Source organism: Onychomys torridus, chromosome 4 (assembly GCF_903995425.1).
Source record: "Onychomys torridus chromosome 4, mOncTor1.1, whole genome shotgun sequence".
Taxonomy (NCBI): Eukaryota; Metazoa; Chordata; class Mammalia; order Rodentia; family Cricetidae; genus Onychomys; species Onychomys torridus.
The window spans coordinates 48,706,462-48,733,567 of record NC_050446.1 but is presented as its reverse complement, the minus strand read 5'-3'; positions in this window follow the sequence as shown (position 1 = coordinate 48,733,567).

Here is a 27,106-nt window from a genome sequence, read left to right as displayed (position 1 = left end):
AATCTATGGATGGATCCTTATTTTGTTATACTTTATTTCTTCATATAGAAACAGTATTGATTTGCATAATTATTGCATAACTGATCCCTCCGGATGTTTATTCGTTCTGGGAACTGGGTACTTATAGTCCTTTTCACTCAAACGCCATTAGTGGACAAAGCCATTTTAAATGATGTCACTTGCTAAGAAAGTTTTTAACTCTCTTATTTTAGTAATACATGCACTTAATTTTCTTAGAGTGATAATTGTCATAATATAAATATCTGGAAACGCACTCTGACAGGTGACACCACTACCTTAGAGTGTCATGCCTGCCTATATCCCAGGACACTCATCCTAATTTGACACACATAGTTTCTTGGTTGCTTCCCTTGGTATAGACACTCTAATGGTATTTTTTTCTAAGATGGAATTATTTTATTTCCTTTAAATATTTGTATCACATAAAATAATGTGTCACCTAACAGCAATGTCACTGGCGTCAAACATTACACTTCTATTGGTTTCATCAAATGTCATCATTAACTTTTTGTTCCGTGATAACATAGAATGACAGTGGGCCGTGCCCCTCTCCAAACAGTGACAGGTCAGAATGGGAAATCTGGTCACTAATCTCTGCTGGTGCCGTGTCAAACCCTTGGTCTGTGGAGCTCTGGAACGAAGACATTTTTGTTCTCTTTGCTCACTGCTTTGGCCCAAGGAAATGAACTGGATGACTGCCTTCTTTTTTCTTCGGAGATGCCATAGATTAATTTTAAAGACTTTCTTTCATCTGCATAACAGAATGAGTTCAGATAGCCTTTTAAGCTATTATCTGCACTTAAGAACTTTGTGCGGGGAAGTCATACCAGCCATACAAAAGGGGCCTGTTAGGAACACTGAACAATGAGAACTTGGCATTTTTTCTCCTTCTGCCTCCAGAAAAGAACCAAAGCAACTATTTCATTGCATTTATGTATTTCATAAAAGAATGTGGGGTTATATTTATATGCCAGCAAACTGCATGGAAATGCCCAGATGAAGGCACTTTTTCGGGGTGTGGGGGGAGTTGGGGGTATCCTATTAATACCCTGTTCCCATTGGGTTGCAGATAACTTTGTGTTCTCTTAGGCACTTAGACTACACACTTATTTAAATTTAAGAAAAATAATATTTTGTAGGCAAAGAGCACTGGGGAGGCAGGCATTATAAACAATGTGCAATCTAGTTCACATTTGGGCCAAAAGATGATACTACGTACACAAATGTTTTAAACAAGAATTAAATTTTAAAAATTATTTTGCTCTTCCATGTAAATGCCTCTTGGTTACATTTTTGTTTCTGTTTCCTCTTTTGACTTCATTGATTTTGGTTGGGCCCGTGTGCACATTCTTTGAATAGAAATTGCTTTAATTAAAAACCACCTGAGCCAGAGAGCTTGCCCTGGCTCAGGAAGCCCTGTTCTTAGCTTAGCAGAGAGAGGAGCTGGTGGAAGAGTTTCATGTCCTGGTTGCCCTTCCAAAGGAGCTGCGGTTTTTCCAGGACAATATCTTCTTTGAACCTGACATGAAAACACATTAGCGCTCTTTTTGGAACAAAGAAATATACATAGGAAATAAAGACATTGTTTTATCAAAGCCTCATCTTCTACACTGACGTAAGCTGGCTGGAAATGAAAGCATCCCCTTCCGAGAGGAAGGTGGCTTGAGTCTGGTCTCCCCACACTTACAACTTCTACTTGAGAAGTAAGTCGAGGCCTGGACACACCTTTCGTCCTTACACGAGTTCACTCCAGTCCTTCCTATAACACGCCAGGTTACGAGTGCCAGCCACTTCATGGGCAGGGATAGCTGCCAGGTGACTAGAGCGTGCTTGAGCTGGGACCCTTAGAAGCAAGTGACATGTTTTCACCAGAGTGTTTGGAACGGATTCAGCCTCATCCCAAGTGAGGAGGAGTTTCTGCTGTTGAGAGCAGGAGGGTGTCAATCCCCATCTTGTCCTACAAAGACAGCCCTGAGGGCAGCCAAGGGTGACTCTCTACATCAGTCCTCAGCCACCTGTGGTGTGTCTGAGGATGTCCTCTGCCTGCCACTGCATGTAGCTAAGAGGGCAGCTACTTTCTGTCCCAGATGATCTCCCCACTCCCACAACTCAGGTGAAGGTGAGTCAGTGACAAGGCTCGAAGCATCCATTGTCTGCAGTGACCTTTCTAGCATCCCCTTCCAGGGCACTCTCTGGTTTCTTCTCTCTTCTGGATCCTCTTCTTGGGATCCCATTACTAACTCTTCACCAGTGCGGACCTGATGCTACTGTATCCCCATTCTTGGATCAAACACGGCGCCATTCACTCGTATCACCACTCAGAGGTTTGGGCTCAGAGTCTCTTTCCAGTCTCCAACAAGACATAACTCAGGATACAACAGGACTGTGGGATACAGAGGACACCCGGACTGTGCTCATCAGCACTGGATGTGTTCTCATCTTAAGAGCAGGAAGTTCAGTTGTGCTACTTAATCGTCTGGAACTAGAAGATATTTAAGGAACATCCAGGCCAAGTGTTGACTAAGGTCATGTGGCTTTCATTAAAATTAGAAGAGCCGAGCTCTTCAGGAGATACAAACAATGGGGCTTCGGCTCAAAAGTCTTTTAAAGAGAGGTATAAGTGTACAGGTCTTTTATACTCGTAGTGAGCACCGTCTGCATTGGATTAGGTGACTAGTAACAGAAATTAATAAAAGCACAGCCAGTCACCACAGGAACTTCACCATGTACAGAGGAAGTGAGGGAAACCCACAGATGGCAACAGGGCACTAAAAAATATGTGTGCTGGGGACAGCAGGGACCTGAGGATAAGCTCAAGAGACACTGAGCACGGGGTGGGGGGTGGAGTGGGGGGGGTGTAGATCCTCCCCTAGAGGCATCCTATGTCCCAGGCACTGGGAAGAGGGTTGAAAAGATCCTTCTTTTCCAGTAGTCTCCTAATTCCGAGGATAGCAGCAAAGTAAGCAAGTGCATGATAAAAACGGGTCAGCAGCCAACAGGTATTCATTTGGATACAGTGGGGGGAGGGGGCGGGGAGCAGGTTCAAAGCACAGGTGATGCTCGTGACTGTCCACTGTGCAGCTGGACCTGAGCCCTCCATACTCACAGCCTCATAAATGGCTGTACTGTCGCTAGGCCAGTGCAAGACAAGGGAGCTTCCTGGAGGAAGTGAGGCCTGGTGAGACACTCCAGGGCAAGCAGAACCTGGAAAGACGAAGGCCTTTCAGACAGAGACAGCAGCAGAAGCAGATAGATGCTCAGTGATTTGAAAGTCCTGGACACATCCTAGGAACACGGCTTTCCTTGGCCAGACACCCCTAGGAAACACCCAGGTCATGTGCATGGGGGGCTTATCAGAAGCAGGCCCCACAGAAGTGACTAGTGAAGATAGCCACAGCTCAAAATAACACACACACACACACACACACACACACACACACACACACACACACACAAATGATGCTGTTACTACCCAGGAGCCCAAGACACACTCTGGGTGATGAAAACCAGCAAGGGAGAAGCAAGGACGAAAAGGGAGGGACCGGTAAATAAGGAAAAGCAAGCCCAGGAGAGGGTGAGAACTAAGAAAGCAGATTGCCCCAGGAAAGGTTTCCTACAGTTTGGACAACAGAAACTGCTCCAGGGATGTCCTCATGAGTGATGTGTGAAGATGACTTAGGGAGATTGATTGCTGTCCAGGGCAGCATAACAATACAGCGGGAACGATGGATGGTCCCCTTCACCCTAGAGCTGCATTCTTCCGAGGAGCCTTTCTCTCCTGGGGTAAAGGCAGAATACACAGGCCAGGTGCGTGAGACTCTTTCTTTCCTTTCCTATGCCACCAGTGCAGGATGGTGACCAGGCCCCTAGTCCGTTAGCCCTGTGATGCATTCACAGCGCATCACTCAGTTGTCCTCAGGACCGTCCGGTGCAGTTGCTGCAGAAGCATCCTTTACCTGGTTTGCAAAGCAGCTCGATGTGCGCCCCATCAATTATTGACTCCATCCGGAAAAAGGAAGGGCTCCTGGACTTCTCTGCTACATGAGCTAATTCTCCTTTTCGCTTGGGCTGAATGAAGTCTGTCCAAAAGGTCCCGATTGAGTCAACAAAAGCTTTCAGCCACCAAAATAATGGTCTCAAGTGACAGGCATTCTGCTCAGTGACTAAAGACTTCCTTATATGGCCAGATTCTATATATGCTGGACTCTCACAAACAGAAATATTGTAAGACAGGGCTAGTTAGCTTTCACAGAAAGCATTCAGTTTTGGCTTATTAAGGAATTTCTGGCACAAAGTTCATGCTAACAAAAACACTGTAAAAAAAAAAAAAGTGTCTTCCAGAAATATTTTACCTGAGCCAAAAACATTGCCCAATTTCTTCTTTTATTCCATTTATTGGGCAAGTCCAGGCCAGGCACCTGCTTCGTACTAGGGAGAAACAGCAGGGCAACATCCCTGCATGAAGAAACTCAAGGTTCTGGGGGGGACAGACATGAATCAATCCACTTGTTAAGAACTAACTGTGAGCCAGGAGATGCGAGGTGCCAGGTAGCGCCACCCCCACAGGCTAACAGAAGAAGGAGCAGCCTTTCCAAGTCAAGGGAGACTACATCTGCAGGCATGCCCTGTCCGCAATCCATTACACATATGAATCAAGGTGGGAAGGATTCCCAGAGCTTCAGGGCATTTGCACACGCTGGAGCAGCAGACAGGAATCCTATCTGGCCCTTCGCTGAGTTTTGATCCTATGCTAGGCACTGTTCTCGATCTGTTTTAACTCAGTAGAGGGGACACATCCCCTCTGGGGGTTCTGGGGCTGGAACTCAGGTTGGCAGGGTTGGTGGGAAACATCATTATCCACTGAGGCATCTCGCCAGCCCTTACTTCTTGCCTTGCTATGTCAAGGAATTATTTAAAGACTATTAAAAAGAGCCGGCAGGAGCTCAGCATCACTGCAGCCAAGCAAATTGAAGCTGGTTGTGATCTGAAAGCGATCACAATTTTTGTACCAACTGGAATCTTTCCAGAAAAATCTAGGTCTAATGCGGGAACTGGGGGGGGGGGGGGAAACGTTCATTGGGAAGCATGCAGACTTTATTGCTTTGCTCTGATGTGATTTCTACCTAAGCCAACTTGAAAAAGCAGTATGAAAAATAGGTTGGCCGGGCATGCCTTTAATCCCAGCACTCGGGAGGTAGAGGCAGGCGGATCTCTGTGAGTTCGAGGCCAGCCTGGTCTACAGAGCTAGGCTAGTCCAGGACAGGCTCCAAAACTACAGAGAAACCCTGTCTTGAAAAACCAAAAAAAAAAAAAAAAAAAAAAAAAAAAAAAAAAGAAAAGAAAAGAAAAATAGGCAAAAATATCCCCCAAAGGAGCACCCTGACTGCTGTACATGAGCCCATCCTTGAGAATTTGGTCTTCCCAAGTGAAATTGTAGGAAGAGGATCCTTGTGAAATTGGACCTCAGTCAGCTAGCTCATAAAGGATGGTTTAAACAGAGCACCAAAAAATAACATTGTTCACAAGGCCAAAATGGTTTCTGATCTGTACAAGAATCCCACAAACAAGGACATTAGTTCTGAATTCCCAGAGTTTCAATTATAACAAAATGACTAAATAAAGTATCATTCACCGTTTTTTTTTTAAGACTACAAATAAAAATGTTTTAGGTACAAGAAAATTTTCTGTATATTTAATTAGATAAGTTTTCACAAATTGGTTTTTATTCACATTTGATTTAGGAGAAGGTGGAGGGCTTCTTGGAATTGTCTGTGATATATACTGAATGCCACTGTTATCTAAATGGAAAAATAAAAATGCTAACATTCATGGGCTACATAGTATAACATGTGTCTATTAACTCATTAAAAGACACAGCTTGTCAGGTGGTGGTGGTGACACATGCCTTTAATCTCAGCACTTAGGAGGCGGAGGCAGGCGGATCTCTGTGAGTTCAAGGACAGCCTGGTTTACAGAGTGAATTCCAAGACAGGCTCCGTAGAGAAAGCCTGTCTTGAAAAACCAAAAACCAAAAACCAAAACAAAAAAAAAGACACAGCTTGGTTTGATATAACAAAATTCAAAAGTTAAAAGGTATTTACATTTACTCATTTATTATGAAACTTTTTTATTAAATATTTATAGGTAGATAGTGCACACACAGTTTAAGCATTGTAAGATTACTTCAACACAGAAAGCTTTGAAAACTTATTTATAAGACACAAAGTTAATTTAATCAAAATTGTCATTATTCTAGCAACAAAAGTTAACTCTGGCTCTAAAGATGCAGTCAAATATTTGTCCCTTGCTGCTGTCTTCGGTTATTAACCTCATAGTTCTTAATATTTTGACTCTCGGTGGCCTCACTTTTCCTGGAAAATGACTCAAAGTTTGTTATGTTGTGTAGATGTAACCGGCTTGTTAAATAAGAAACACAGAGGCAGTTGCAGAGTTAAAAACCACCAGGTCAGAGCAAGAGCAGAAAACCTTACCCTTCACTGCTTCTGCGGTTCCTCCTCTCCGCAAGAGACCTACTTCTGTGTGTCTGTGGGCCTGGCCGGTGAGAGAGATTTGTCCTGACTGTGGGCCAGGCAGGAAAACTCTAACTACAAATGGTACCAAACGTGGGGCAAGAGTTTCCACCTAAAACCTGAGAAAAAAGATTCTAAAACGGAGCTAAAAAGAACTTCCTAGTTGTCTCTCTCAAGTTAGCGGCAGCCTGCCGGTTTGAGCTACTAAGGCGGGTTCCTGGCGTGTGCATCTGACCTGCAGTGTGGCGGGAATGAGGAGTCTACAAGCGGCACTTTACTCTGCTGCGTGGTGGATTTAGCCTTTGCTAGTTTAAAAAAAAAAAAAAAAAAAAAAAAAGGTTTCTGGGCTATGTGCTGCTTTGACAGAACTGCTTCTGATAGTTGATGGTATACATGGCTCCAGACCCAGAGCTGGCGGTAAACTGTACCACTGCCATGTTGGGAAGCTGAGGTGGGCAGAGCCAGCAGCCACAGTGGCATTTCAGTCTTACAAAGATGGATATTACACAGAGAATCTGGTTTGTGTTGTCTTTGGGATTTTTAACTACAGAAAAAGATTTGATCGTAAAAGCTGTTGAGTTAAACAAATATATAAATTTTAAAGGTACCTTGACTTCAAAATTTGGATATAAGGATATGTTGCTTTGGAAAAGAGTCTCTGCTTTTGTTTCCACAGAAAGCCAGAGGCTGTGGATTTGTTCCAGATTAAGATACATCAGGTTTGATCAGCCAAGACCACCTGAAAGGTCTCCGATGACACCATGGCCCAGATGATCCAACATCCAGAATGGTTTCAAGGCAACTGGCTCAGAGGTTTACCTTCACGGACTACTCCATAATTCTAAAATTTTCTTTATGTCCCCCCTCCAGCAGGAAGTAGTAAGAGAAACTATGCCCAATTTCCCAAAATTATCAATCTGGCTTTGGAGATGGAATTGGCTCACTCCTTCTCTAAACCCAGACATATTGTTAAAAGAAAAGGTTAAGAGATTTTTATGTCCCAAATCAGAAAAGCCCTCTGGTGTGGGACAGAAAAAACCAATATTTTTATTCAAAGCAGGTTGATTATAAATGCGATCTCTTTCTAAAGAAGAAAAAGGGATATGATATAGATATAATAGGACAAAAGGGTAGGTTAAGAAACTTACTTCTAAAGAGCAACAACTTATTTAAAATGTTTTACATTGGTATAGATTTTAGTCTATTGATACAAACTTAAAGTTAATTTTGTTATACTATGTGTATATTTCTAATCGTGTTTAAGGTATTATGTTTGTATAGCTCATTTAAAATTGTAATAGATAATTAAAAATAGATTAATAATTAATCATCTGTGATAATCATACTCATAGCCATGTTAGTTAAGTCTTCTAGGTATACATAGAGATATTTCAGATAGACAGGTAATCCTCAAACACTTCAAAAGTCTACAGAATATGGCATTTAAAATATTTTTAAAATTTAGACTTTCTGGACAGTGAGACATGTCTGCTCCTGGCAGCACCGATTTGCTTCAGAGAGGAGGATGGGCATTAAAGACACTTCATATGGAGTTTATCTTCACCTTGGCAAAAATAGCCATTTGGGCAAGAAACTGTTCTTGCCTGGACTGCTTGATCAACTAGACATACAGGACCCATAGAAAGGTGACCACTGAACTTTGCTTGACAAAATGGTCCTTCATGTTCCTGCTTCACAGAGGAAACTGCCAGACATTCTACAGGACACTGAAAAAACTGACCAAGAGACTCTAGCCCTGTGGGCTGAAGACAAATGCCCCAACTTTACAAAGGAACATTAGGTGACTGTCCAGGCTGCCAGCTGTCTCTGTCTACCCTGCAAGACTCCCGAAAGTTGCTTGCATCCTTCTCAGGTAATATTATATCCTTCTGAGGTCTTTGATGTGGTTGAAGACTAGATAGTTATAATTTCCTCAGTTATAATAAAAAAATAAGTTAGATATAAAACCTTAGACTCACAAATATAAGATAGATAGGATATGTTCTTTAATATTGTAACTGTAATTCTTGTTTGATAATTGTTTTGTTATATGTAATTTTACTATGTAAAAGTTAAAACCTTCCTTTAAAAAAAAGAAAAAAGAAAAGGGGAAGTGCTGTGGATATCACTCTGTGTAAATAAAATGCTGATTGGCCAGTAGCCAGGCAGGAAATATAGGCGGGAGAAGCAGAGAAGAGAATTCTGGGAACAGGAAGGCGGAGGCAGAGACACTGCCAGCCGCTGCCATGAGAAGCAACATGTAAAGACACTGGTAAGCACAAGCCATATGGCAAAGTATAGACTAACAAAAATGGGGTAATTTAAGATAGAAGAAGTAGATAACAAGAAGCCTGCCACAGCCATACCGTTTGTAAGCAATATAAGTTTCTGTGTGTTTACTTGGTTGGGTCTGAGCGACTGTGGGACTGGCGGGTAAAAGAGATTTGTTCTGACTGGGCCAGGAAGGAAAACTCTAACTACAATGTTGTCCAGGCAAGCGACCATTCCAACAATATACCTGCAGCATGCTAAGAACTTCCCACTGTTAACGGCCAAGTACATGAGGGTAAGTAAGGTGCTGTTCTGGCCCTTCTGATAGTTACTAAGTGAGAAGTACACAAATACAAACAGATGTTCTTCCACTTATGATGGAGATGTGTGCCAGTAAAACCATCATTAAGTTGAGCCATCTTTAAGTCAAAACTGCATCCAATACACTCAACCTACTAGAAGCATAGTTTAGCCTCGCCTAGCTAATTAGATTAATTAATTTGATTAAATTAGCCTTAGAACACTGAGTTGGACAAAATTATCCCATACAAAGTCTCTTTTATGATAAGGTTTTGAATATCTATTATAATTTATTAAATACTGTATTAATAGAGAAAATAGAATGGTATGGGTATGCCTTCACACTGTCTTAGAATTGAAGATCAGAACCATGCTCAGCTGAAGCATTGGAAGTTAGGGACTACCTGCTATTGAACTATATGGGGGCTAAACAGATGGCTCAGCAGTTAAGAGAGCATACTACTGTTTCAGGGGACCCACACTGGTTCCAATCACCTATGTCAGATGGTGCACAACCACCTGTAACTCCAGCTTGAGGAATCTGACTCCCTTTTCTGGCATCTATAGGTGCCTGCACATACCCACACATATATACATAATTAAAAAATACAATAATTTTTAAAATGTATACTATATACACAAGTGAGACCTGTTCAACCTATATATTGTTCCCTGGATGTATGTTTTTAGGGCTGACCGTTTGGATGTGTGTGTGTGTGTGTGTGTGTGTGTGTGTGTGTGTGTGTGTATAAAACAATTAATGAAAAAGATGCCATGAACTGGAAAGATAACAAGGAGGGAATATGGGAAAGTTTGGAGGGAGGAAAGGGAAGGGTTAAATGATGTAATTATATCTCAAGAACTAAAAGAAATCACATATATGTATATATATTATATATATATATATATATATATATATATATATATACATATATATATGATACATGGCAACAGAGGGGTATACACAAATGTCAATACTGTGGAAGCAAGGTATATATAAACCATGGTTTCTAGATCCTTTGCATTCTAGAAAAATGTAGAAACCCATGTTATTATAACTGAGGGATGTTTTCAGACTAATAACACAAAGATCTCTAGCCAAGTGTACAAGTGTGAAGAGGGGGTGTTTGGAAACCCTTCCAGGAAGTGGGATTATCACACTCTTGAAAGATGTCTCTATTACTCCTGGCATGCGTGTCCACTGGAGTCAGATGGCAAAATCAATCACTGAGGCAACAGATTTCAGAGCCAGCTGGAGTGAACTGGCTGGATCCTTCCTCTCTGGAATGACCTGGGAGGGACACTGGCCAGGCATGTCTATGTACCTAGTGCAATAAGCACCCTCTGGGCTTGACTGGCCCATCTCTGCCCCTGTGACCTCCAGATTGATTCTACTCCAGGGGAAAATGGGGGAAGGAACAGAAGCTCCCCAATAAGTTAGGAAATGAATTCTCTGTCTCACTAATCTCCCTAAGCCAAGGGGAAAGTCATTTCATATGCCAAGCTTACACTTAGGAGGCAGTGATTTCTTCCCAATTAGCCTTTTCTTTCTGCCAAATCTCCATGAAATAAAAGAATTGGCATCTGCATAGGTTCAAGTCACTTGGAAAGTGCCCCCTACCATTTTTCCCAATCACTGTAATTAGTTCCCCACACAATGTCATTTGAGGGTTACTGACCTTCACTAATGAATAATTTGATGGACTGTAAAAATATTGCTAGAGGAAGGTCGGTACCCAGCCATGGGAAATGTAAGGCCCATACAAGCCAACTGAGTACATAGAGCAGCAACCTAAGATTTGGAAGACCATGGTGAAACTCTGGATTCCTTGCTTGTCACAAACAATCTCTTAAGTATGCTATAGCGCCCATCCTGGCCAAACATACACACACACACACACACACACACACACACACACACACACACACACACTGAAAGCAGTTTATGCTTGTGCAGATTTTCTGTATCTTAATGAACTTCCAGGTACATATTTCTCTTGACAAAGCAAATGTCTACTGACCATCAATCAGCTCTTTATTGTGCTTGAGTCTCTGCGCTCTGGGAAAGCCACCCCGTGACTTGCCTTGGGCTCTATCTATCTACACCCACCTACCCAACGGGATGCCTCACACATACTCATTGCAGAAAGTCTGTCTGGAAGCAGCCCAGGGCCTGTCCTCCTGAGGGACAGGGAGAGGATACCACCCAGAGAGCTTGGGGAGGCTCCTGGCGCATCGCATCTGTTCCCTGCCCCTGGCAGGGACCATCACTGGAATTCGGCAAGAAAGCTGAGGGTAATTATGATTGCTCTGGGGCTGACAGCTGTTGAGGACTTGTGAGGGAGTGTCAGTTTTCCACAGGCAACTGCATTTCTGAGAAAGGGCCTGAACTTGAGGGGGAAAAAAACCTAGCAGTTATTTCTCTTTCATGAGAACAAGCTGTTAACCCTGAAGTGGAGAGAGAGTTCGTGAACCCCTGGATCTCCCCTCTTCACACATTCCACACACCCTTGACTAAAAAGTGGGTCTGAACTATAAATAAGCCATTGGTGGATCTTCTTTCCCCTCCTCCCAAACACATGCTGAGAGCCCAGTGAGCTGCCTTAAAGATTCTTTATCATCTGGGAGGAAGGAGCAAAGACACAGATCCAAAGGACGAGGCCAACCCACTGTGGCACATGCTTGGATGCCCATCAATCACTTGTGTCTGGGGATGCCAGCAGATGCACACACAGTGGCTGGTACTTAGAAAGAAATGAAACCAGCCCTGCCCATAAGGAACACATCATCTGGAATAAGAACTCACCTTACAACCTCAACTAAAAAAGCGAAACAAGACAGAGCATTGCCCATAACTCAGAGATTACCATCCGATGGCTGGTTGTTGGGAGCGGAAGTTGCTGAAGCTGGAGCATTGTGTCCCGACTCTCCTCCACCCCAGCCTTCCCACTCAGGCTACCTCTCTCCCATGTGAATGGTTCCTGAGAACTCACTGTGGACTGCCTCACGGCCCCATTGTCCTCATGATGGGCTGCTAGCTTGAATGAGCTTAAGTCAACAGGTGTCCATCTCAGCAGCATATCAGGACCACCCAGGGACCTTTAAAGGTGACCCAAGTCTGAGTCCAACCTTGGACTGACCAATCAAAGTGCCCCTAAGGGGCACCTGTATCAGTCTCCAGTGGCCAACCAGATTGAGAACCACTGGTTTAAGCAATGAAGTGTCATTTACTTTCCCAATGGAAAAAAAAGCTCCAGAAGGGCCAGCTGGAGCTGCCCTTAGAGACCACAAGAAGCTCTGCTTAAGCATGGTCAATGTCCTCTGTTCCACCTCCCATGGACCTACTGCATCTTAGACCAGTCCCCATGAGCGGAAGCATTGTGGTGACTCTGACCTACACATTCGTGAATAGAGGATAGACCTGCCGGGTCTTGATTCTTTATTTCAAACCTGCTCCCTCTATGGGAGTGGGGGCAGAGGATAAAATAGAAACAAAACAAACAAACCAAACAAAACTCTGATTGCTCCCTAGGGGCACATGACCTTCCTTTGCTGTCTGCACTGAGATGTTAGCCTTGGTCCAGCTTGTTTCGTGATAACCATCATTCCCAGGAAAGACTAAAGTAAAACCTAGTTATTCCAAGGGTCGTTCATGGACCAGCTGCTTCAGCACCACCTCAGAGAAACTCTGAGGGAAAAGGAGAATTCTAATATGTTCAGAGTTTATGCACACACACACATACAACAAAGTTTTGTTATTGTTTCCTCTGTTTAGTGAAAGTATAGGTATTTCTTCCAGCCCTCAAAAACAGAGATTACCAGGGAATGGGAAAGGGAGGGGGAGGGGGAGGAAAAAGAGGAGGGTTGGAAGGAGGAAGGATGTGATGGATGTGTGACAGATATGCACGTATGGACTATCATAGTGAGTGATGTGCAGTGTAGTGTGTGTGTGTGTGTGTGTGTGTGTGTGTGTGTGTGTGTGTCACAGCAAGTCCATCTCATTTATATAACTAAGATGTGTTGATAATTATAATTTGAAAAAGAAAGAATAGATCTCTCTCCCTGCTGGGGCCAAGCCTCTCCTCCACTACTTTTGGCTGCACTGCTACTGACACCAGGTCTGGGGAGCCTGGGTGCCAAGAAACCCAGTCACTCTTCTGTTCTCTCCTTCTCAGGAGATGGCCCTGGTCAGGTTCAGGGACAGTCTGAGATTTTGCTGCTGTAGCTGATATGGAGGAGCTTGTGCTTCGGGCCGAGCAGGGTCCTGCAGCTGGTGCTTATCAGCCACACCCTGCCACACACAGATGTGTCCACACTGACCTTCCTGGCTGAGGCCGTGTGGGAGCGCAGAGCTTCCCATGAGAACAGAGGACAGAATGATGTAGGTGGGATGGCACCCCGCCAGCTGTTTCAATCTTCATTCTGGCATCCTCTCGGGTCACTGCTCCTCCATGCTCTGGGTCCTTCTGTGAGAAGACAGCCCACCAGCAGTCTCTCTTCACGTCTCCCTTTGCCCAGGCGTGCCCTTTTCCATTCTAAGGCGGAAACCTGTCCATTTGTGGGTACTCAATAAATATTAGTTGAAGAAATAAATAGATGAATGAGTAAACAAATGACTTCTTGTTCATTTATGGAAGACAGGGCTCAGCTTGGTTTTCCTTTGCTTTAGTAGACACGGAGCTTCACTTCTGGACAACGACATGGACCTTCTGCTGAAACTCATCGTTTTTTTTTTTTTTGTTTCGATGGCTCCTGCACCTCCATCCTTCAGAAACATGAACTCCTCCATACAGCTGTGTTCTCAAACTCCACGTTTCTGTTCTCCCACGTAAGGACTTCAAGAAGAGCCCGTGCTTTGTCTCTGTGACGGCTTGCCAGCAATGTCTAGAAAACATGAACACAGTTTCCCCAAATTATTCACGTACTTTCATCTTAAGAAGAAATGAGTTTCTAGCACTTTATGACATCTGAATCTGAGCTAAGAGAAGCATTGCTTCATTTGATAGAGAAGCCGACAGAGCCTCAGGGAAGAAATGGCTCTGCCTGAGGTCACACTGTGAGGAAGCCCTTAAGCTGCTTGCCTCTGGATCCAGTTCTCTCTCTCTCTCTCTCTCTCTCTCTCTCTCTCTCTCTCTCTCTCTCTCTCTCTCTCTCTCTCTCTCTCTCTGTCAACTCCCACCTCTGACTCTGTGCTGCCTCTTTCCTGGGACCAGAAGGAAACCTTTTTGTTTTGTTTTGTTTTGTTTTATGTTTTTCAAGACAGGGTTTTTCTGTGTAGCCCTGGCTGTCCTGGAATTCTCTCTGTAGACCAGGCTGGACTTGAGCTCAGAGAAATCTGCTTGCCTCTACTTCCCTGAGTCCTGGGATTAAAGGCATGTGACACCATGCCCCGCTAGAAGGTAGCCTGTTAAAGAGCATCCTACATGCTCAGTCCAGTGGCTTCTCCTCTAACTGGGTTCTGATAGAAGATCCTCTGTATGGTTCCAGAAGCCACTTCCACACTGACACAAAGTTACAGACCTGGTTTTCCCAAAGTCCACTTATTTCTGTCTCCCTCCACCAGCCCAAGCAATCAGAGAGAGTATTTTTCTCAAACTTTCCAAAGTGACTTCCCCTTTGGGCTGACACTAAGCGTGTGCCGCTTCAGGCCAAGGAATACTGAGTTTATGAGCCACTAAAAATAGACAGTTACAACAGAAACTCCTTCCTACGCCTGCCACGTTCCCTGCTAGCTACACACAAAGACAGACTCGCCAATGAAGAAGGGTGGAAAATAGTGCATACTCCAAGCTACGGTACCAGATGAGAAAGAAATCTAAGAAATAGCAGTGCCGTTGCAGGAATGGGTCTGACTCAAGTATTACCATTGGAAACTAAAAGGTCTATCAGTGCCTTCTCTGGGCCTGGATTCTGCTTCCCACAGCCAAGGGAGGCTAAGGCAACAGTAAAGGCAGGACTGACTAACAGCCAGATTGGCAAGCCTGCCGCAGGTCTGTGCTCAGTTGCAGACTCTCATCTCTCTTGTGAATGAAAACTAGGTTTAATGCATGGTGTCTATTCAGGATCATTCCAGAACAGTTGCAGCAGATAGGGAGAGGACCATTCTTTGTCTTCCTGTACAGGGTCTGCATTTGGCCATTTTGAAGGGTCTGTTCACTTTACCGGATCGGGAAAACAGCCAAGTTAAGTGTTAGCCTTATGTTTCAGTGTTTCCGGTGTCAAGTCAAACATGTACCAGGAATCTCTAAGCCACACCCCACTGACGGAAAGACGTTAACTTCTAGATGTGTTCACTAGGCCTATATAACACTCTAGATGGCGCTGGGATGGAATTGTTGACCACAGCAAGAATGGAGCATCCATGTGTTTTTGAGAACATAGTTGTGTGCTTGGCTAGTCCTGAAGCAAATGACTTTCATGGTCCTCAGTCTATGCAGATATCATAAAACACCTGAAGTTACAAAGGAACAAGAAACAGTGACGACATGGAGAAGAGAAGGGATGTCTTTTCCGTCTAATGCATCCAGAAGGTGAGTGGGGCTCCAATGTGAGTCTCAGGATTCTGTGGTCTCCGGAAGAAATGCATCAAGTTGTGCCAAGCATCGTCCATGCATTTCTTATACTTCAGCTCTGTGTTGTTCATACCGCACTGAGGACGACATGCTATAAGGTCACACTGTTCTTGTTTTCAAGGCTCCCAGGGAAGAACCAGAGTCTTCCTTTATTGGCCATTTCAGCAGCTAAAAATTGTTTTTAGATTTATTTATGGTGGAAGGGGGCACAGCACTTCCCTGGAAATCAGAGGACAACTTCTGGAATGGTTCTCTCCTTCCACTATGTGAGTTCCAGGGATTGAATCTGGGCCTTGGGCTTATAAACACCCTTACCTGCTGAGCCATCCTGCCAACCCTCATTTTTTGATGTTTTAACAGCTCTTAGGAAAAAAAAAAGAAGAAATTCATTTCTAATCCAAATTTCATGTCATTGGGTTTAAATCTGATTGTATGTGTTGTCTAGGGTATCTTTTGTTTTTGTTTTTGTTTTTTGTTTTTGTTTTTGTTTTTGTTTTGTTTTGTTTTTTCGAGACAGGGTTTCTCTGTGGAGCCCTGGCTGTCCTGGAACTCACTCTGTAGACCAGGCTGGACTCAAACTCAGAGATCTGCCTGCTTCTGCCTCCTGAGTGCTGGGATTAAAGGCATGCGCCACCAAAGCCAGTTCTAGGGTGTTTAATTTATATTTTGTTTACCTTCTTATCCTCCTCAGTCCTGTATCAATTCTTTAGCTCTCTTTTCCATCCTGAAGCCATGATGAGTAGTCACCATTCATGGAATGGGACAGAGCATCCTTGTGGTGTGCGTGTGTGTGTGTGTGTGTGTGTGTGTGTGTGTGTAATAGTTCTTCCTGCTCATTAGCTCATGTTGTTAGATGGATGACCAGGTATTACCATTATTTCTATTTTGTACATGAGGAAAAGCGTTGACATGAATTTCCAGGAATTAGAAACCTATTACGTAGCCGGACACAGCCAAATGGACACCCTGTGACTCTCACTGTGAGGCTCTTTTCATAAGAGCTGCTTCTCATGTCTTAGAAGGACCCAGGGAAGCAGGTCCTGTCAGTCAGGATGGAACTCTCCCTCTGTTGTTCCCACCCACCCACCCCCTGCGCGTTGGCCACGCTTGTGTCAGAGTGCATCAGACATTCCATCTTATTGGTGTTCTTCCTCCTGGAGAGTGAAGACTGGCCCCATTCATCCTGAATTCCTCGTTTCTTCTACAATAGCTCAGTCCTTTGTGGGAGTTCGATGAGGTGGGTAGGTGTAGTTAGAGTTTTCCTGCCTGGCCCAGTCAGGACAAATCTCTCTCACCTGCCAGTCCCACAGTCGCTCAGACCCAACCAAGAAAGCACACAGAAACTTATATTGCTTATAAACTGTATGGCCGTGGCAGGCTGCTTGTTATCTACCTTTTCTATCTTAAATTAACCCATTTCTGTTAGTCTATATTTTGCCACATGGCTTGTGGCTTACCAGTGTCTTTACATGTTGCTTCTCATGGCGGCGGCTGGCGGTGTCTCTCCCCAGCCTTCTTCTTCCCAGAATTCTCTTCTCTCTTGTCCCGCCTATACTTCCTGCCTAGCCACTGGCCAAACAGCATTTTATTTGTACAGAGCGATATCCACAGCAGGTAGGATGCGAGAGCAGTAGATGAGTGAATGCAGAAGCATCCGAGAGATGCTCAGAGGCGTAGAGGTGGGGCTTACACTGCCAGGTTTACTACTATGGGGCAGCTAAGCCCAACTGAACAAAGGGTGGCTTCACAAAGGCCCTCCAGAACTGAGCCTTGTACCTTGATGCATTTGTAAAATAAGCTTTACTACACAGCACATTGGAAAGCATCATAACATTCAAATTGCAAATATGTATTTCTGAAGTTGTCAATATTATAAATGTATGTAAATGATGCCAAATATTAAGACAACTATTTTGAATTATCCAAACATATAAAATTCTTTAAAAAAAAAAAAAAGACAAGGTTTCTTTCCTGGCTGTCCTGGAACTGTTTCTGTTGACCTGGCTGGCCATGAACTCACAGAGGTCCACCTGCCTCTGCCTCCCAGGGCTGGAATTAAAGGCATGTGCCACCACCACCCGACTTCTTTTCTTCTTTTAACACTAATCTCTATTATTCTCCATGATAAAATGACTCCTTTTCCCCCAAACACAACTGTCTAAATCTACCAGTACTTATATGACAAACATTTATCCCTTACATTGGCATGTCATGTTTTTGGTCCTTACTTCCCACAGGAAAGCTATGTAGAATAAACCAGCTTAAGATATACAGAGTGTGAGGTTAATAACACTTACTGCTCTGCAGAGGACCGGGATTCAGTTCCCAGCAACAACATGGCAGCTCACAACTGTCTGTAACTCCAGTTCCAAGGGATCCTGTTGTGGAATACTAGTTTAAAATGTGTTACATATGTTTATGCTGTGGAATATTTGTTTAATGATGCAAAGATGTGTTGCATTCTTTTATGTTGCATTTACTTAACTCTGTAAAGCTGTGCTATTTTGCCTGTATAAAACACCTGATTGGTCTAATAAAGAGCAGAAAGGCCAATAGCTAGGCAGGAAAGAGAAATAGGTGGGGCTGCCAGACAGAGCGAATAAATAGAAGGAGAAATCTAGGCTCAAGAGAAGAAGAAAGTAGAGAGGAAGGAGGAGGCCAGGGGCCAGCCACACAGCCACACAGCCACACAGCCACACAGCCAGCCACAGAGTAAGAAGGAAAGAAAGATATATAGAATAGAGAAAGGTAAAAGCCCAGAGGCAAAAGGTAGATGTGATAATTTAAGAAAAGCTGGCTAGAAATAAGCCAAGCTAAGGCTGGGCATTTGTAAGTAAGAATAAGTTTCCGGGGATTTATTTGGGAGCTGGGTGGTGGGCCCCCAAAGAGTAAAAAAAACAATAGGATCCAAAGTCCTCTTCTGGCCTCCATGGATATTAGGCACATGCATATATGCAGGGAAAATGCTCATACACAGCTGGGCAGTGGTGGTGCAGCACACCTTTAATCCCAGCACTCAGGAGGCAGAGGCAGGAGCATCTCTGGTCTAGTTTGAGGCCATCCTGGTCTACAGAGTGAATTCCAGGACAGCCAAGTCTACACAGACAGATCCTGTCTCAAAAACAAAAACAACCAACCAACCAAACAAAATGTTCAAACACATAAAATAGAACAAATCAACCTAAAATATTTTAAAAAGAAAAAAAAAATTTTTCTTTCTTTTTTCCCAGAGTTTCTCTCTATACTCATTGGCTATCCCAGAACTCACCTCAACAGAGATCTGCCTGCCTCTGCCTCTGCCTCCCAAGTGCTGATCAAAGGCATGGACCACCATGCCTGGCTAAAAATTTAAAATAAGACAACAGCAGGTTTGTATGGCTTGGGGAGATGTGAAAGTTCAAATACTCAGAATGAAATCATTAGCGCTGCCGCTCATGATGGACAGAGTGTTTTAACCCAAAGACTTCTCATTATTGAGAGAGTTCTATTCAATCATTGTTGCTAAAATTCCTTCCTTGGGGGAAACACAGAGCAATATCTGCCCCACTCCAAAGTTCCAAAGGCAAACTGAGGCACAATTCTGTCAAAGGTCACTCTGGAGAACCAACGAGTTTATTGAACTTTCTTACATAGTCTAGGTGAGGGATCACAGGAGTGGGGGCCTTCCTGTGGCCACAGAGATGGAATCATCCCTGGTCCCCCACCCGCTAACCCGCCAGGGCACATGCAGCCTGGGCAAGCAGCAGGGAGTAGCGGGATACTCAGGAGAAAGTCTCATGCCCTTTCTCCTGTGCACCTATAGGCTGAGGTGTCAACCAGCCTGGCTGGGATGATTGTTAGCAAGGGAGCACAGTGGAACTCGCCAAGATGGTGGATGCTTGGCTTGGAGGACAGTCACTCACCACAGTCACCCACTGTCACGTGGTTAAATCCTCTGTAGAGGGAAAGCAGTTTGTCCCCAGTTGCCTATGGCCAGACAGCTGAGCAGAAAAGCAGCCTGAAAAGGTGAGCTAAGGTCATATAGGACTTTCCTGCCCCCTCCTCTTCCTCAGTTTCTCATCCTTCCACCACAGCTCTGGATCTGGGGGTAGGGGTAGGGGTTTAGGGGAGGGGGAGCTTGCCTCCCAAACCCTTGAACGTCAAACCCAGTCCATGTTGCTCTGCTGAACTTTAACCCTCACCACTGTCTCAGGACGCAGTTCCCACAAGACCCGGCCTGAGAGACTGGATGTGGAGTCAGGCTGACATTGGCTTCAGAGCAATCTGCTCTTTCTCATCAGCCTCCCAGATTCCTAAGACCCCATTTTCCTGCACTAAGGACTGAACCTCCACCAGCATGGGAAACAAGCGAAACCTCCCTTCCATTAAGAGCTTTCAGCACCAAGATGGTCACAGGGAGGGGAACCTGGGCCCCATCAAAACCAAATAGCTCTGCCTGAGGTCTTTCTAAAAGAGTTATCCCTTTCCAGGGGGAGAAGCCATCACCTCCTATACCACTTATTATGGGCTTCAAATTGTTGACTGTGATGAAGCAAGATTATGTACAGGAAACAACCACTTCCCTTTTCCTTCAGAGGGCCTAAAAGTTTTTGATCTTAGATAAGGAGCCATAAATAATCACATAAACAATTACTCAGCCTTTGCCTTTTTTTCTTTTAATCCTAGAATGATACTTTAGCAATAGCATCAACAACAACACCACCTCCCTTCCATTTTCACAGTGAATAAAAAAGGATGAAAACTTAAGTACTTGAAGCTCTTTGCTTTTAAGAATTCCCTTTAGCCGGGCAGTAGTGGCGCACGCCTTTGATCTCAGCACTCGGGAGGCAGAGCCAGGTGGATCTCTGTGAGTTCGAGGCCAGCCTGGTCTACAAAGCCAGTTCCAGGAAAGGCGCAAAGCGACACAGAGAAACCCTGTCTTGAAAGAATTCCCTTCACTGTGAGAAGGCACTGATGCAAATTCATGGTGGCTCCTAACTGGCTGACTGTGCCTGAGTAGGCACCTGGGGACAAACTGCTCTTCCCCCAGCAGAGAATATCACCATTGGACAGCTTATAACTGCCTTGAATGACTCTCCTCTGAGCCAAGCAACCACCATCTTGGGGAGTTCTACTGTGCTGCCTTGCCACTTCGCTGAAGGAACTAGATTTTCTTAGCTTTCTTCTGGGGGCTTTCCACACTTGGGCCTCTGCCTAGAAGACACACAATCACCACATGCCACCTTACACTTACTCAGAAATCACTCTCTATGGGAAACCTTTCCAGAGCCATGCCACACCCCCAAGACTGGATTAAGTGTCCTTCCCCCAAGCATGACCCCACAGCCCCACAACAGTGACACCACAGTAGTTACTGTACCCCCAAACCCGGATAAGCCTTCCACCATCTTTCTAATTTGTGGAGCACTTGCAAAGGACTCTTACTCAGAACCCACTGTAAAGTAGCAGATGCTTCCAGGAAACGATGGTTGAAGGAAAGAGACCCAACACTCAATGCCATCTGCAGTATACCCACTCCAACTAAGATCCTCAGGTAGGAGTATGCACATATCCTTGCACTTGTACTTTCTCATCGGGACCGCCAGCCCACAAATAATGACATGGAGACTTAGTACAAATTATGAATGCTCGGCCTTAGCTTAGGCTTGTTCCTAACTAGTTTTTTATGACTTAAATTAACCCATATTTTTTCATCTCCATTCTTCCACGTGGCTCGTTACCTCATCTCCGTATTGCCCATCCTGCTTCCTCCATGTCTGGCTGGAGACTCTGGCTTTCTTCTTCCCAGAATTCTCCCTTTGCCCCGAAGTCCTGCCTGCCTATTCTCTCCTGCCTATCTGTTGTCCGGTCAGCTTTTTATTACACCAATCACACAGTGTACAACTAGTCCACAACATATCCTTGGGGAAATTTCACTATTTGTTGAAAGAATAGGGGGAACCTAGAGATCTGCACCCCAGGAATGGGAATGGAATGTTTTATGTGAAGGCCTCATCTGTCAATTTTATAGGACCCATTTTTAAAATCGGTGGCCTTTTAACATTTGTCTACCTTATCCATTAAAGTATCAGTTCCTGGGCTGGCAAAATAGCTCAAGACATAGAGGTGCTTACTTGTCAAGACTGATAATCTGAGTTTGATACGCTGGTGGGATATAGTGGAAAAGGGAACAGACTCCCGCAAATTGTCTCCTATCACAAAGCCTGCATGCCCTCTTCCAAATAAATTAATGTGAACTCTAAGTTCCTTAACGACAGTATCCCTGAACCAAAGACAGCTTGCAGGATGGAGGGATGGACCAGGGGCTTCGGGTTAAATGAAGAAATCACACAGACAGACAGCTTTGGCACTGCAGGGATAGGAGACCTGGGACCAGGGCACAGTGTGAGGCCCAGGGCTCTCCCAGAGTCTTAGGGGAGAGGAGTGGGAACACACTGCTTACGGTGGTAAGGTTTCCCAGAAAGTCAGGGGAGGGACATCCGAGCCTGACGCTTAGTGCTCTAAAGATACTTATCAGGCTCTGACATGAGTGGCTTTTTCAGACCAGAGAAAGAACACAAGCAATCTGAACCGAACTTAATTGGCCTGGACAGTGCCAATAGTAACATACGTTACCATGGCAGCTAATGCACACACTCCTTCTCAACAAATAAGACCTCCTTATCTGCTTTCTAAAGAAAGAATAAGTGGCCAAAGGGAAGAAGGCAAAGCCACCGTCCTGCAGAAGATGCCCATTTCCTCGTGCTGTTACTTTTCTGGATTCTGCCTGTTGCCTGAAAAGCTGACAGCTCATTACTTGGATCCCAAAGAGCAAACAACCCTCACTTGATCACAGGGGCTGCCAGCAGCCTGCAAGGAAACACTGCGCTCCTCGGTTTGACTGCTGGACGGTGGAGGGCATTTTGAGGCCCAGAGGGAATTAGGGGAAATATTTAGAATCCATTCCTGACGACATAGGTAGTAATTACGGAAGAAGAAATGGAAACTCGAAAAAGCTCTAGGAAATGAGTTCTGCCTTTAAAGGCAGAGGATGATCTTATCATATTTTACAGTGACATTACATGCGGATGCTTTGAAAACTTCTCTGGTGGAAATGATCTGGAATCGGGGCTCCACTGAAGATTAAAGGGCTTGGGGCGGGAGAGGGGATGAACTCACTTCTTTGTTTCATTGGTTCAGCTCCAGCCTTTCTCCTTCATAGAAAACAGAAGCAGAGAAAAAAGCTCTGAGGTCATCTTATGGATGCCCTGAGGGTCAGCACCAGCCTGTTCTCTGCGGGGCTGGGTGAAGCGCTTGGTTCAAGCAATTTTGAAAGAGTTTAAATAATGCAGCTCCCTCCCACCACTTCCTTCAGCAAATTTTAGTATTCATGGTCTAGAGCAAAGGTTTTTTGCTTTGTTGTTGTTGGTTGTTTTTTTTTTTTTTTTTTTTTTTTTTTTTTTTTTTTTTTTTTGTGTGTGTGTGTGTGTGTGTGTTTGTGTGTGTGTTTTAAACAAAATGACAGCAGACAGTGAGTAGCTGGCTGTTGCTTTCAGGTCAGCAAGCTGCAGATCCTGCTGTTGTCACAGTATGATACTGACCATGCTAAGAGCTGGCTCCCAGGATGCTACATATCTGTGGCACTTTCAGGGTTTTGTGGAGTAGTATAAAGTTTTATTTTCTCTCTTTTTATACTTTTTTTTGGAGGAGGGGGTATGATCTGTGTATATGGGCAGGTGCATGTGTGTGTGTGCACAGGTACATGAATGTACCTAGTGGCCAGAGGACAATCTTGGCTGTCATTGCTCTGGTTCTGGTACTGCCCACCTTGTTTTCTGAGACAGGGTCTCTCACTTGGCCTAGAACTGACCAAGTAAGCTAGGCAGGCTCTGCTTCTCCAAAATTGAGATTACAAGCTCACACCACCATACAGGGCTTTTTTTTTTCTTTTTCTGGGGGGATCAAACTCAGCTCCCCCTGCTTGCAAGGCAAACATTTTTCTGAGTTATCACTCCAGCCATTTTTTACTTAGACATGTGTCCTAGAGGAACTCATCAACTAAGGCCAGCCCACACTTATCTGAGATTATCTTTAAACCTTGCTGAGGGACACCCAAGCAGGGAATCTACAGGTCGGCAAGAGACTCTGTGTGACATTTAGACAATTGTCCGCGTCAAAACAGGACCTCTTAGAGAGTTTCCTAAAAGGTAGAAGAATGGCGGCTGGCAGGGGGCCCTGAGATTCCTCATGTAGAGCAAAGATGTTGAGTGCCCCTGCACTGGAGTCCCTGACAGGAAAAACAAAAAACAAAACAAAACAAAAAACATGTAAGATGGACTGTTCCGCTGCTGGTGGGGGATGCTGGGAGAAGAAGATGGACTGTTCCGCTGCTGGTGGGGATGCTGGGAGAAGAAGATGGACTGTTCCGCTGCTGGTGGGGGATGCTGGGAGAAGACAAAGAAAGGTGAGAAGTCTGAGACAGTCTAACGAGGGCAAGGCAAAATTGTCACTCAAGGAGAATAACAAAATAAGCCATGGTGAAGTTCTGCATGGTCCCAGTTGGTAATCCATTTTCTGTTCTGCAAGAACCATGCATCCTCCCGGGTGGTGGTGGCGCAAGCCTTTAATCCCAGCAATCGGGAGGCAGAGCCAACCTGGCTACTAAGTGAGATCCAGGAAAGGCGCAAAGCTACACAGAGAAACCCTGCCTCAAAAAACCAAAACCAAAAACAAAAAAAGAACCATGCATCCTCCATTTTGGGCTCTGGTGAGATTTCGTATCAATTCTTGTGTCGGCCACCAACACATGATGCAGCCTGAAAGAACCTCCAGGTCTGATGAGCCAATGGTCCTAGAAGGTGAACTACACCCTGGACATCACATGCATGGACTTGGACCACGTAGAGAGACATCTTCGAGCAGGGAAGGTCTAGTGGAAAATCTCCAGGATGTAGAGTTTAAAAGTTCAGATTTCAAAAGCGCACACTTCTTCTTTGGTTATCAGCCTGTATTAGGGCAATAGGCTAATCTGCCTGATGTTTCATATGTGGCAAAACCACGAAGAGTCTATTTCTCGCCCTGGACACATCTTGACCTTCGTAGACCCAGTCCTCTGCCCACAGCTGGCTGCGTGACTGACAGAGTGTGAGAAGAGATAAGCATTGCGCTTGGGCCAGGGCTGGGATGTGCAGGCTCAGTGTGCGAGAATTGCTCAAGTCCCAGAGTGAGTGGGGCTGGAGTCGTACACAGCAGCCCCTCCTGGTGGCTCTTTAGAAGCCCCAGTGGCAGGAATGCATGCTTCTTCCTCCATAGCTGCAGATTCCCAGTCTATCCCTCACCAGCTCCTGCATCTGCCAGTTATGCCATCCTTGATGAACTTCCGAGATGTATTCCCAAGCTGGCCCTTCTCAAACATCACCAAATCACCCTACTTACTCTTGGTTCCCTAGGTCGTAACAGTCCGCGGGGGATCCCTCCTGCATCGTGCTTGCGAAGTGTCTGTCTTAGAGTCTCCTAAGGAAGCACCAGTGACTGTAATTTCCTCTCTTCCCTGGGGATCTGGTTTTTCTCGTTGACCAGAAGAAGCAGAGGAGGGTGTTGAGGAGGACGCACCCTTAGCAGTTTTCTGTACCAATCACCATCACCGAATAAAAGGGAAGACGGCAGGGTCGCCTCGAGAGCAAATGTGCGACCTCCTACGGGCAAGGTCATTTGTTGGTTGAGTCCTTAAGTCCCAAGCTCTGCATTCACAGCAGGAACCCCTTTATAATAGTAGGAGAGTTGGCTAGCCACAGTGCATAACATAGGGGGAGATAGTTCAGGATTGTCTTTCAGTTGAGACTTCTAGAATAAGCCGTTTTACAGGTTTCCTAGAATCTCTAGACAAAAAGTAAATGGGGCAAAAAGGAGTACCCCTCATCTCCTGTACCTCGAAGGTTCCTGCCGTTGTTCTTTAGCTAAAATTCGGATTTCTTAAACTCTACCTATAAGTTTTGTTTCTGCTCTGTGGTCATGTGTTCAAGATGGCCCAGGTCTCAGACCCTGCATGTGGAGGCGTTCTGTGTCTGAGGATGCTGGAGTCAAAACCTACAAGCGGCATCCAAAAAGCTACATCAGAAGAAGGAGCCAATGCGAAGGTATTGGGTCCCCTCAGGCTCGCTTCACAGAATTTGCATGTGACTGACTTACCTGCGTCTCAAAACCAAAGCCAAAAATCTATGGGAATATCTGTAAGTTACAGGGACACCCCTTGGTTCTGAAAAATGGGGAAGGAGAAAAGGCGCCGTGTTCTAAGAGAATAAAGCCCAGGCGAACCACCAGCTAACCAAAAGGAATTCTTGGCTGCAGTTACTCCTCCCTCCCCACCTCATTTAAAAGACATAAGTGAGATGCTAGAGGACAGGTGAACCTCTGTGAATTTGAGGCCAGTCAGTTCTATATAATGAGTTCCAGGCCAGCTATGGATACTTAGTGAGGTCCTACCTCCAGAAAAATAAAAAGGAAATAAGAAAGGGTAAGTGAGATGCTTTCGCCTGTTGCAGTGAAGCTAGCTAGAGCTTAGGAAGCTAGCATCTAGTGCTGTGATTTGGGGTAAACACTCCCTTATCTCCACCCCCACCTCTGCTGTGCTGGTTAGCCATAGGCTTGGCAAGGCGAGGTTTTCCACCCGTGCAGCTCCGTTCTTCGGCTTGCTGCCTCCCAGTTTTGCAAAACAGTGTCTCAAATCCCCGGCTCCCTCCCAGTCCTATTAGGATTCGCTGAGGATTTAAAACAAAGCTTGGCATTCACCGGAAGCCGGGCTTTCTATTCTCTCTCCCGATTGCTATGTTAATGAATCCGTTGGATGTCACTGTGACCTACAAGCTCCTATACTGGGAGTGAGTCCTGCATCTGAGCTCCTAATGCGTCCCTCTAAGAAGAAAAGAAAGGACTTGGGAAGACCTAGGGGGATTAGAGGATTTGGGGTACCTTCTGAGACCCAGATCATAACTGTGAGAAGATGGGACAGATCACAGCCATCCTTGTCATTGAGAGTGAGGAATGGCTGTGGGTGGTGGTGGTGGTGGGGCGGTTCTGCATCACAAAGATTGCTGAAATCCAGGCGGCTGAAGAGGAAGTGAGAGACCAATGGCAATGTGACCTCAGTGACAGAAAAGTCTGTGTCACATTGCTGGGACAGTTTATGGCAAACGTCTCTTTGTCTAGGGTTTGCCTCTAAATAGAAATGCTGACATTGCCAGTCTAGTGAACACAGTCCTGTCATGGGGAGGGCTAAAGGGATTTGGTGAACTTTATCTATTTGCATCTACTAATCTTTTGTTGTTGTTGTTGGTTTGTTTGCTTTTTGGGTTTCTCTGTGTAACTTTGTGCCTTTCCTGGAACTCCCTCTGTAGACCAGGCTGGCCTCGAACTCACAGAGATCCGCCTGGCACT